The sequence below is a fragment of the Bactrocera latifrons genome, unplaced genomic scaffold (assembly GCF_001853355.1).
Source record: "Bactrocera latifrons isolate USDA-ARS-PBARC rearing strain unplaced genomic scaffold, ASM185335v1 scaffold_81, whole genome shotgun sequence".
In the NCBI taxonomy this organism is placed as follows: Eukaryota; Metazoa; Arthropoda; class Insecta; order Diptera; family Tephritidae; genus Bactrocera; species Bactrocera latifrons.
In genome coordinates, this window is record NW_017537501.1 from 994,131 (window position 1) to 1,008,126 (window position 13,996).

Sequence of the window (13,996 nt, forward strand, 5' to 3'; positions counted from 1 at the left end):
TAATGTAAAAATTATTTGTTAAAAATCTGAATTCGGAATTCGGTTAGGAATGTTTCATCTCGATTTACAGCAAAACAACTTCTTCTTGATTGGCGTAGACACCGCTTACTTGGTTATAGCCGAGTTCTTCCTCTTCTTAGCGAAGTCCTTCTCCATCTGGTCTTTCCAACGGATTGGAGGTCTTCCCGTCATCAGCTTCCCCAATCTCTGCACAATATTGCAGACGGGAGTAATGGCTCGGAGAGGTCTTCCCGATCCTGACGTATTGCTTAAAGTCAATTTAAAGAACCGTATGAGTTTTGCGGGGATAGCAAATAAAGGAATAACGGCAGCTTCTTTTCGTGGTGTTAAAGCAGCTTTGAAATCGACGAGGAGGGTCTGTTGTCGATTCGGTTTTCACGGGTCTTTTCTAAGACTTAGCGCATGGTGAATATCTAGTCAATTGTTGGTTTTCCATGCCTAAAGCCACACTGATAAGGTCCACAAGGTACCTACGATAGAACCTTATATGCAATTTTAAGCACGTTTCAATTTCAATCGTCAGACATCCTTTCGTCCGACCATATTCTACAAAGAAGCTCATGCATATTCTTCGTCGTCGTATTTGAATAGCTCGACCGACAACTCTGCGGTCCTAGCCGCTTTCTTGTTTTTTTGTTCTTTTTTTTGTGGACGAATAATTACTACTACAACTTCTTCATTGGTCGAACAATGGAACGTCCGCTCCAACGTCATCGATTTGGGAATCGGGTTCACCATCTCCTGGTGTTATGCTTTCACTACCATTCAGAAGGCTAGAACGTCACATCAAGTTTAATCCTGATATCTCAAATTTTAATGAAATTACTGCTTGGACGCAAGAACGAACAGACAGTCAGTAACCTGGATTTCAAATCTAGTGGTCATCCTGATCATTTCCATATATAGCCCCATATCTATCTCGCTTAGACCTGGGTGATACGTACAAGTGTTATGTGAACAAAACTACTATACGCTGTAGCAAAATATTGCAAGAGTAAAAAGTCAGGAACCCCTTCTCTTTCTTTTCCGGACCTCACATCGGCCGTAAATTATCTTTCCCTTAATGATTGGTATTTTATGTTTCATTTCTAATGGGATAATTCACTATGAATTCCTTGGTTTTTATTTTTATCATTTCAAAATGGCCTGCGCTATTATATTATCATCTCGCTATTGAGACCGAATAGTTCACTACAAGATGCTTTCCAAAGTAAACAGGACTTTTTGCTTGGTCCAAAATCATGTCGACCGAGTGTTCAATTTGGGCGAAACAAACCGTGTACACACCTTCCGTAAGCCTAAATGTTCTACCAAAATGCGATAAATCGATGTTTTTGGGATGTTCAATTACATTTCAATGAATTTCAATGATCATTTCGGCTGATTTTTGATGAATTCACGCACAGTTTCGATGAAATTTGTGGTGATCACGGATTTTTATTGGTCCACATTCTCACGACCATTTTGAAAACGTTGAAACCACACTTGCACTCTGCTACAGGATAAGCAATCATTGCCATAAGCTTGTTTCATCAATTGAAACGTTTCGGTAAAAGTTTTACCAATTTTAAAACAAAATTTAATGTTGGCACTTTGTTCGAAGCACATTTTTGCACCGATAACATAAACATGCTGACACTTAAAACGCAATAACTTCACTTCCAATAAACGAAATGTCTTGAAATTTTCACTGGACAATCAATAAAAATAAGAGATTCTAACGGACCGGTCGACATATAGATGGCGCCATTAGAGGGAGCTAGATTCAGAAAGTCCTGTTTACTTTGGAAAGCACCTTGTAATTATCTGATATACATATTTATATATAATTTTATAACCAACAGCAATAGTCAAGCTGAAATTAGTTAATACAATATATTTTTATTCATACATATGTAATTACGCATAATATACATTAAAAGAGTAATAATGGGTAAATGAGTGCCATTAATGAGTATAAAAGTATGTAGATATTATATGGTAGCAGAAGTCAATTCGTTTTACCTTTCTTCGCGGTAACATGTTGGATATCGGCAAGAGAATTGTCTTAGTGCTTTTTATTTTTCCACTACTGTACGAGCTCAATAATTGCGAGGTAATTGAAAAAAATTCTTTGATTTATTTTAAGAATAGAATATATTTTTCTTGATATCAGCGCAACTTTGGCATTGGTTTGTATTACATGAATTACACTGCCGGTCCAAAGTATAACTTCAGTGTATTCAATTACAAATTCTACAGTGTGGACAATAAAATGCTAGTTTACGTTGAATTTAAAGTATATGAAGAGGCTAATTTTACTGCAAATATCAAACTCGATATGCTACGTGCTAATAATAAGCAAATTAATTTGCTAAATATAGAACAACACGGCTGTAATCTATTAAGCGGTGTGCATAACAGTAGATTATTGAAAATTATAACAGAGCAAATTCTTCGAGTTACCAACATGAGGTGTCCACTATTAGCAGTAAGTGTGTTTGAACTACCTTTAATCTTTCTTTTTATCCATTGTTCTTATTTTTATCTAGAATAAACTATATTTCATCAATAATTATACTTTGACTATGTCTTCACTTCCTTCATTCGTACAGCCACTACACTGGGTTATACAAACAAAATTTAAGCTTAACAATAAATACGTTGGCTATATGATTCTTCAGGGCAATATTTACAAACTTAAAAATGTTTCGCCAAAATTGAAGTCCTGAACCTGTTAATGTATTTGAAAGTTAACATTGTAAAAAAGCTTTGAAATTTCTAAGAATTATGTACATTTTAATCTCTTTAACTAAATATACCAACTTCAGCAAACCTAACCGGCTACTATTATAGTGTTTTAGTGTTGTGATGCTAACGCCAAGCATACCCGAAGCAACCAAGTACAACGCCTTTGTGTATTTTTCAATTAACCTATTTTGCTTCAGTCTATCAGTGGTTCCAGTACTTCTCCTATAACAACGCGGTTGTGAAGACTCTACTAACACTTTTTCAGGCAAAGTGGCGATATTTTAACCAAAATTACTATGAGAAAAGTATACGCTTCCATACAATCAATCTCCGAAAGTATGGTGCCTCATTGACATTAAAATTACCAGATCAGATGCGACGAAACTAAAATTGAATATGATTGGCTGTTACATTGTCAGCGCCATAAACACTATTCTCATTTTCCATTACCTAGTTTCCGTTTTTGCCTCTACCGAACACAAACTTTAAAATATGACGTTTTTTCTCTTTCCTCTCTTTCCTGATGAGCTTTTAGAGTAGGAGATCTTAACTTTCCAACGCCATACTTGGTAACCCAATCGCATTGTCAAAACACGAGATACAGTTTACTAAATCAACCATAAATTGAAATAAAAGGATTTTTTGATTTGTAAATTATTTGAATCGTTCAATTTCGGTTACTTAAAAGGTAAATTGTTGAGAATTATTCAGTGAAGACGTTATGTGTGTTTCATACAAAAAGATCAACTACAGGTTGAAATTTGCTACGATGCCACGAAGAGGGCGCATTAATATTGATCGGCATTCAAGACGTACAGCTCGTTGTACGGAAAAGGAAAACGCTACTGCAAGCAAATTTGCTAGCATCGGAGTGATTGAACATCGTGGGCGACAATAACAAGAGGTTCACGAAGCTTAAAATGATGTATTGAATACAATGCTCGCGACAGACTGCAAACGACATCTGTCAAATATTAAAATACACACGTTCTTATGGACGAACCTATTTTGACGGCTGCACGACTACACGACTGCAGGCCGACAGTTGTAGAATGGAAGATAGAGAAATGAGGTAGGCTGGTGATGCCACTAATATGTAAAATTGCTCATAGATCCAACAAACCTGACGTAATTTTACAAATAAAAGCATAAAATAGCTCTGTTACATCATTTATAATAACAATTTATAATTTTAAACAAATAAATTTACCTATTTACTTATTTTTTGCTTAAAAATTTCACTTTGAACAAAATATTAAAATTTCATTGAAGTGCAAGGTATTAGTATATCCACAACGAAATTGTGTACATGCAAACTGGACCACTGCGTTGCTTTGTGTACATACCGGCCATTGTTATGTTGCTGCCCTCACACAAACGTTCATGTAGTAGGATTCACAACGCCATTTTCAGTTCACTGTCGTGCTGCTGCAGTCTGTCGCGAGCATTGTGTTCCGCTCATGAGACCTTTCAATTTGGTACAATGGCATTCAATTTAGAGAATTAAATATCGTAGTTGACAGCACATGGATCGTACCATATTCGCCATTGTCTAAGACATTCAAAACTCATATCAATATGGAGTATAACAGTTCGGTGAATTTGTTCAAATACGTTTTGTAAGTACGTCAGCAAAGGAAACGGAAGGAATAGCGACATGGCAGTTACTGGCCTTGAACGAGATGAGATCAGCAAGTATCAAATGGGTCGATACTTGAACTGCAAAAAGTAGAGTTGAGTTCCAAACATTTGACACATCAGCTCAAACGTATTGAAATTCCAGTGAAACTTGCATTTCCGATGAAAATCAACAGTTCGCCAGGACAGTTGCTAAAAGTTCATTTTAAAACACACGCAGGGCAACACTTGCAGGGTCAGCTAATACCTCATATACATTGTATACGAAACAAGTGTAGACTTTTCAGCTTGGATTGGGCTATAATACCAATTGATTAATGCAAAAGATTACTTTTAAACCACTATTTTTTTTTTATATTTAGATTATATATATATGTATATATATTTATTCATATTTAATTACGTACAACTAACATTAAGAGATCTAATGGGTATAAAATGATCTAAATATAAAAAAATAATAGTTTAAAAGTAATTCTTTTGCATTAATCAATTGGTTTTATAGCCCACTCCAAGCTGAAAAGTCTACACTTCGCGGAAACATGTTGGTTATCGGCAAGAGAATTGTCCTAGTGCTTTTTATTTTTCCACTACTGTACGAGCTCAATAAGTGCGAGGTAATTGAAAAAAATTCTTTGATTTATTTTAAGAATAGAATATATTTTTCTTGATTTCAGCGCAACTTTGGCGTTGGTTTGTATTACATGAATTACACTGCCGGTCCAAAGTATAACTTCAGTGTATTCAATTACAAATTTTACAGTGTGGACAATAAAATTGTAGTTTATGTGGAATTTAAATTATATGAAGAAACTAATTTCACTGCAACTGTCAAACTTGATATGCTACGTGCTAATAATAAGAAAATGAATGTGTTAAATATACACCAAGACGGCTGTAAGCTATTAACCGGTGTGCATAAAAGTAGATTATTGAAAGTTATATCAGAGCAGATTATTCAGGTTACCAACATGCCGAAGAAGTGTCCTCTTTTAGCGGTGAGTGTGTTTGAAATACCTTAAAAGCTTATTATTATTATTTTTTTTCATTTTATTTTTTTCATTGTTCTTTTTTTTTTTTTTTTTTTTTTTTTTTTTTTTTTTTTTTTTTTTTTTTTTTTTTTTTTTTTTTTTTTTTTTTTGCAGAATAAACTATATTTCATCAATAACTACACTTTGACTGCAGAATCACTTCCTCCTTTCATGCAGCCAATGCACTGGGTTATACAAACAAAATTTGCGAGTAACCATAAATATGTTGGGTATATGATTCTTCAGGGCAATATTTACAAACTTAAAACGGTTTCAACAAAGTTAAACCCGGGAAGTAATTCTAAGAATCATGTATAATTTAATCTCGTTGACTAAATATACCAATTCCAGCAAACTTAATCGGTTATTATTAAAGTGTATTAATGCTGTTGTAGTGTCAATGGCAAATATAACCGAAACCATCGGGTACAACGCCTTTGAGTACTTTTAAATTCAATTATTTTCTCCGGTATATAAGTGGTTAAAGTAATTATCGTAACTATAACAACGGGAGTGTGAAAATTCTGCTAACGCCTTTTTGGAAAATCTTTGGCATTTTGACCAAAATGACACAATGAGAAAAGTGTGCGCTTCTTATAGTAACCAATCTAGATTTCTCTTAACTAGCTTGACCCAAAATATAGTCTTCTCTGGAAACATGTTTTATTGCATCCAAAACTTAACTCATATTCTAAGTGTGGAATCTGCCGTAAGGATATTGATAATGATACAGTTCATAGTTCTAGCGAAGTTAAAACTCTTGTCTATAATTTGCCTCTAATTTTCCTAGCGACAAACGGCAGGATGCGATCCATTTTCCTTATGGATTTGTGTGCTACATTGACGTTTTAACCATCTCATTGACCGATAAGTTGCTCTCAAAATACATAATAAATTCTGCATAACTGAGGTCGTATTGTCAGCTTCATTGGTACATCAGAGATATGTTATGAATTTCCCAATTGACTGCAAACTGACAAAAAATAAAACATATTTTCTCTTTCCTGGTTACCATCTTTGACGCACGCTTACACTATAATGGGTAAAGCAACGACAAAACTCACTTAAGAGCCGTTTTAGTACGAAATCTCAACTTTCTAGCGCCATATTACGTAACCCAATCGTAGTTTCAAAACACGAAATACGGATTACCAAATTCATCAATTAAAATATACAAATAGGCTTTCTCATATATTCAGCAGCCGCTGATTGCGACATTTTGGGACCTTTCGGGTGGATGCAAAGGAACACAGCTACGTAGCGCGACGCGTACTTAGTACTCATGGCGTTTAACGTGATTCTCTTTCAAAAGATCAACAACAACTGAACCTTTGTTGACAATGCAGCAAGGACAAAGCTTCCCTCTATCGGTTCGCGAAGGAATTAGAGCGAAATCTTTCATTAACTGTCGGCAAAGTCGACCACGCTCTTACTTGACAGACTGTAATATTATATTATATACAAAATACATTTTATAATCAACAATAGCACTGAAACTGAAATTAGTTATTAAAATCAAAATATATATTTATTCATATACAATTAACATTGAAAGAGTTTAATTGAAGTTAAATGTCACTAATGGGTATAAAATTATACAAATATTGTATTTAAAAAATTTTGGATTAAAAATAACTCTTTTACATTAATCAATTGGTTTTATATTTCACTCCAAGCTGAAAAGTCTAAACTTCGCAGAAACATGCTGGATATCGGCAAACGATTAATCTAGCGCTCTTTGTTCTACCATAACTGTACGAGCTCTATAACTGGGAGGTAATTGAAAAAATTCTTTAAATTATTTTATGAAAAAAATTATGTGCGTTGATTTCAGCGCAACTTTGGCATTGATATGTATTACATGAATTACACTGCCGGTCCAAAGTATAACTTCAGTGTATTCAATTACAAATATTACAATGTGGGCAATAAAGTCCTAAGATAGTTTATATTGAGTTGGAATTATATGAAAGTGGTAATTTCACGATACATACCAAAGTTGATATGCTAACAATAACAAAATGAATTTGCTAGATATAGAGCAGGACGGCTGTAAGTTAATAAACGGCGTGCACAAAAGTCGATTTTTGAAAATTATGGTGAGGAAGATTATTTGAGTTGTCAACTTGACGGCGAAGTGTCCGATTTTAGCAGTGAGTATGTTTGAAATACCGTTAGTGTATTTTCTTTGCTGTCTTGTCCCTTTTATCTAGAATAAACTATATATCGTCAATAACTACACTTTGGAAGAGGAATCACTTCCTTCATTCGTGTCGTCAATGCACTGGATAATTGAAACTAAATTTGTGCTTAACAAAAACTACGTTGGTAATATGATTCTTCAGGGTAATTTTTTCAAACTTAAAACGAATGCCACAAAGTTGAAGACCTAAATAAATATTCTTTATATTTTAATAACATATTATATCAACGAGTGTATCTAATATAAATTCTAGGAAAAAGAGGGACAAAGTTGTGTATTGATTACCCGATCAATCAGTGGTTCGAAGATACAGTCCACCAAAAATATTTAAATTTGTGTCGTCATGAGTTTTAAGATATTCTAATATACCTAATCAAATATCTTGCTCGGTTTTTTTTAGGTGTTACAAACAACCGTTAGGTGAGCTAAACTATTATACTACATGCAACATGTTTCGAGAGTATAAAAAGAGAGCATAATTAAAGTGGTCCCAAGTTGTAAAAACTCGTTAGCTCTGAAAGTTTGGCAAAAGGTGCACTTGGGTTCTTTATCACAAAAAACCGATAACCATTCGTCATTGAAATCCAGTCAAATGGTATGGAATTTCTAGAGAGTATACTTGTTAGTTATATTATTTTGTTTTCATGGGAATAATGATGTTTCCTGTCGCTATAAGTAACTGCGGCAACCCATACTTCCGGAACACTACAGTATCTTCCAGGCAGGCGTAAGTCTTTGTGGTTAGGAAAGCTGCTGGTAATATAAAGAAGAACAATATATATCCCAAGGGCCATGCGGTATTTAAAGCATTAAACTCAGAACTTATTACGTCAGAGAAAGTATCTAAGAAGCAGGGAGTCTGTCGATGTAATGACTGCCGGAAAGCGGTTTCCCACCATATATTCTGGGTTCTAGGCCCCAAGAGCATTCCAGGAAATGAAATGCAATCCGTCTGGTTACTGAAGCAGTACAGGAAATATGTTACATAATACACTAAAAACGATACAGCATGAAATTTCCGAAACGGCTGATAGACGGAACATGGTGAGATGGAATGCCTTCTGGACATTCAGGTTCACGAAGTTCATGTACAAGAGCTATGAAGAAAAACACACATTCTTTTTACTCAGACACTCTCGAAACTACTGCAGGAAAGTTGTTGGTCTTAGATATTTAGGAGCTTCCCAGGGACGAGATGAAGTTTCAAAAATTAGATATACATATATCAAGTTTCCCTCAAGGTTCACAAAAAACGTTGACGTTCTCTGTGACGATAAGTTCCATCGAATTAAACTGAAGCACCATTCGGCATTACAAAGAATCAGTAGGTCTACGAGTCACTCATAGCCGACTAGTATAGCTTAACCTATGTACGTTGGAATAGGTATAACAGTGAAAACAAAACAATATCGGTTTGTTATCGGTTATGTTGAAATTACAAAAATGCTAAAGGAAACACAGAGAACAGTAATGAAATGTATAAACAAACTGCAATATTGCTAATGCTGCGAGCATTATCACAGGTAGTAACATTGCAACAACAACAGTTCAACACATTGCCACCAGGTTCAGTGTGGTCGACCAGTTACCCTGCCATGGCTACAACACGCTCTTTAGCACATTCATAGCTCTGTAGACATATATACATGTATGAATATGGAACAATGAGTTCCACCATCACTGCAGCAGCTACTGTTATTTAGCTGTGCAACTGCCGCAATGTTGTTTTACTTTCATGCGCTGCTTTATTATCCGCATGGCATTGCCGTCATTACGTGTGTACGCAAAATTAGCGTTAGCTCAGATAGAAAGAGTTAATAACTTGCAGTCGCACAAAAATATAGTACACATCTGTGGCAACACACGGATGAGTGATGAAGATGTTATTTACTTATGGCAGTGCAGTGGCTGCAAAGTGTGAATTGCCCGCGCGCTGCGTGTGCGTCAATGTGACGGGGTTGTTGCCACTTGGAGAAAAAATTTGTTACATTGTTGCGTTATTGAATAGCAAAAATACAAAAAAAAAAAAATGAAATAAAATAAGAAATAAAAATAAAAATAAAAAAGTAAAAATAAAAATTAAGGAATTGTTAAGTTCGGATATAGAGGAACATTTCATAGTCTAGCAACTAGCAAGTACGATCGGGCTAACACCTTCAGGTACATAAGAGTTGAGTTTTTGGCCGCTTTTATTTATTTTAGGCATTCACCATTATAATAAAAAATTTACATTGAGATAACTCACATATTGACCGATATATACGGCATATAGTCACCCAGAAGCTCAAAAATCTTTATATTAGATATATGAGGGCTAAGGGAAGTATTCACCGGTTTCAAACCATAGACAAACAAGTTTCAGGAAAAAGTTCGCTCCGAATTTCAATCACATATTTTCGGTAAAAAGTCAACTATAGAACAGTTTTGGTTCGTGACATGTTCGAAGCTACTATTCGGGAAAATTTTCATTGTTTAATTGCTTCATGAATTAAATACCAGAACGTGAAAGAATCAAAAAGAATTAAAAATTATGTTATATCGAAAATAGGCGTGGTTGTAGTCCCATTTCGCCTGTGACAAAGAAATGTTCAAATAATAATATGTACCGAATTTGATAGAAGTCGGTCGAGAAGATCCCGAGACATGTGATTTACTAAAAAAAAAGCGCTGTCATGCCAATTTTTCAACTTCAACTCCAGTTCTATAAGAATGCGTTTCGAGCGCTTTGCTCAACCTATGGTCGACGTACATAATAGGCCTACTCAGCATACTATTCGCAACATCATCACCCACTTTAAAACCCAGCATTCATTATTGGATAATATTCGACCGAAAATATAGCAGACGTAGATGACAGTCTAAATGAAGATCGTGGGAGTTGATTCGGTGCCGCTCGCAGCAATTCAAACTGACGTACAATATAGCTTGTGCAAGAACTGAAGCCGCTCAACCTTCTTAAGGGGCAACGCTTCGCTCTGTGGGTTCTTTAAAAGTTTCAAGAATATCCAATGTTTTCGAAATTGTCGAATTTGAGACGAAGAGCAACCTGAAAAGATTCAAGCGCTGTTATTTCATCCTGTAAAAATAACGGTTTTGTGTGGTTTGTGGGCCAGTGAAATCAGCGGTCCATATTTCTTCAAAAATGATGCCGTTGCGAATTATTTTCAGCGAGTCTAAATTATTTATAATTCTTTACACAAATTATATTTTTTTAAATAATTTATGTAAATTTTTTTTTTTTTTGAAAACACAATAAATCAAAAAAGTAAACTTATGAAGGTTTTCTGGTATACCCAATTCGTATAACCACTTCATAACCCCTAAAATAAGCACTTCTATAATTTAATTATGTTAAAAAAAGTTCCTCGCAGTGTATCATACAATTTTCGCTGACTTCCCATTCAACAAAAGCACACTTACACACATTCACATATAAACACATAATATACACTACTGCATGCGTTGGTTGTTGGAGCTGGCTCAGAGCTGCAACCAAAGTTGTTAGTTAGTACGAATGACCCATTTTTTATTCACAAATGTGCAACAGCAATGGCGCCTAAGTGCCCTCACACCCACCAGCAGCGCCCATACAGCAGAGCATAAGAGCATAAACATCATATCATGTCGTCTATTTACGCTCGCATCTGTGTGTCAACGGTTTGTGCGAATGTTTGCGGGAATTATTAACACCAACTCCAGGCAAAGTGTGCGTAAATGAGTTGTTCTGTTCTACTCCACAAGCTCCACTCAGCTCCACACACCGCACACACCCATCTGCCTTCTCTCTGCATGTGGCGCTGTCAGTAAGCAGCTTGAATGGCTGGCTGGCTGACTGACTGCTGCGCTTTGGGCGACTGCGCGTGTGTGTGAGTGGTTGTAGGCGGTAAAATACCTGTGTAAAATGCGATAAAGTGTTGGCAGTTAGGCTTATTTGGCAACACAAAATGACATATAAACGCACACTTGTACCCCGACACCGCGGCATCACGACACACCTGCGCGACTTAAGCGAGCGTAAAATGTGGCAATTTACTAGCGAATTTTATGACATTTGAACGCATTCGTTTTAATATTTGCTCAGCTATTTCGGTGAATCCATTACAGCTACATGCATACATGTACACATATACACATACAAACATACATATGCATGCTAAGTAAGTACGTATGAATATTGATCATAAATTTTTGATATGACATTAAATGGTGGATATTTTACATGCCGAAATATCAAAAAAGAAATGCACAAGATATTTATAGCAACAACATTATAACGGCATTTTTATTATTTTCACCTGTGGTGTTCAACGCAGTTGATAATAAAACGACTATATTATATATTATCAGAGATATGTTATCTGGGAATGTTGTTTCACCAAAAATTGCAAAATATGGTTGCCACTTTTTTCACAAAGACAAAATTGAACTGGAAATAAGAAATCTTAGGTTAAATGCAACCAAAAAATTTAATTAAGCTTCAATACGGATTATCATTGCCAATAGAGTGGCCACTTTTGATAAACAAACTGGAAATAAAATTAATAACCAAACATGTCATACCCTTGCAAAGCCAGAGAAATACATCCAGGTGCATAAAGTACTACACACGAGTAAACACTTGGCTTCATGTGCAACGCGGCTGGATAACTTTGCCTTACTCACCTTTCTCAGGCCCCCTTCTGAGCCTCATATGTTCCGGTCGATGCAGAACGCCCTTACTACGTTTCTTATCAGAACAGGGTAATAAAAATTTGCTTTGTTCGTTCTTGGACGCCAAACCGGCGCATTTCTTTTGGGATGGAGCTTTAACGAATTCAAGAAAATCTTAGAAAAATGCAAATTTTTCTCGTTTTTTATAAAGATCCAACGGCATTACTAACGAAACTAAACACTCCGGTGTTGCGATCAGTTCTCACTCAATCTTAACGGTGATTTTAACGTTTTCTCTCAATTCCACGAATTTAGAAGCATCCGACTTAAGTAAACTTTAATCCATTTAAACAATTAGTTTTTAAAAATTTCAATATTTTAACCGCATTAAAGGAAAATATTAATAACTTAATCAAATAAAGATTCTACTGATTTTACAATTACTATATAGATTCCCTTCCAATTCGAATCTCTTCTTTAGGACAAATACAATCAGCATCAACATTTTTTTTTTAATACATAATTCTCCCGTTCCATTATCGCTAGTGCTTTTCTCTGTTAAGAACAATCATTGAGCGACTTTGAAGTATTAAAGGTTTTTTGACATGGGTTTGATACTTTTCATTGAAGCTCTATGAGCTGGTCTTTAAAAAAAATAACTAAGAATTGAAATTTCAATCACCCCACAGAACTTATGTGCATTAAATACGAAAATAGCATGTGAACAACAACAACTGTGTTTAGCTATAATTATGATGAAGCTTCAATCAATCCAACCCACCCATACATGCACATCCACACTCCCATACTCGCACTTTACTAACCAACCACCACAAAAATGAACTCCTTCGAACGAACGCTTCAAACACACTCTCATTTTCAAGCACTCACCGACGCGGTCATTTGCCGATTGTTTGCTGTTAACCGTTTTCTCATTTTCATTTCGATTGTATTTTGTTTTCATTTATTTTTGATTTTTTTCAATTAAGCAAAAATTAAATATGTATTATTTTCCTTGCCCTCGGGGAACGCAGAGCAATGGCAGCGAAGCAGAAAAGCGTACAAAAACAAAGAAAAGCAAATAATCTGCACCAATACAGTGGAGAAACAAATAAGTAACAAGAAAATAAGCGAGATTAAGTATTTGAATGCATGTGTGTGTAATACTCGAAGCGAACGTTGGAAAATAAATATTTGCTTTAATATGGATTTAAAACTCTGTTGAGCAAAAAATAGTAAGACTATCTTCGTAATTTTAAAATTCCTAATTCGTTCTTCAAAATCTATGTCATCCCCCTCAAAGTAATCCAAGACACTTTCACCAATGCTTTTTCCAATCCTCGAAGCAGTTGTTAAAGTCAATTTCCACAGGCTTCGAGGCGCGTAGCGATTCACTTTGCGGCACGATCATTTTGGGCACTTTTTACAAAAAATAGTATTAAACTTTGACAGATTTTTGGCGGCTTCGGCTCCCCTTTGCCACTATATTTGGCCGTCTATTTCCGGCTCGTAAACATAGATCACGCTTGATGACATCCTGGTAGTCGGAAACCATTGTTTCACTGACGTTAACGCGACGCAGTTTTTCGGCAAAAAGTGAGCGATTTTACGACCAAACGAGCTTTCACTTTTCGTAGGCCCAAACGATGTTCCAAAATGGTTTTCACTAATCCTTCCGATATTCCAACACTGCCAGTAAAATCTCTGACTGTTAATCGTCGAT

At 35.5% G+C, this 13,996-nt stretch overlaps 1 protein-coding gene and 1 long non-coding RNA gene across 3 annotated transcripts in view; one reads left to right on the plus strand and one right to left on the minus strand.

Annotated features, from left to right (window-relative positions):
- LOC108976935 overlaps positions 1–13,996 on the minus strand; it is a 136,505-nt gene that overhangs the window by 80,067 nt on the left and 42,442 nt on the right. The window lies entirely within an intron of this gene.
- On the plus strand, positions 7,001–7,800 carry LOC108976936. Its single transcript, XR_001993990.1, has 4 exons — positions 7,001–7,196; positions 7,255–7,395; positions 7,455–7,573; positions 7,634–7,800. It is a non-coding gene; the product is annotated as an uncharacterized LOC108976936 (long non-coding RNA).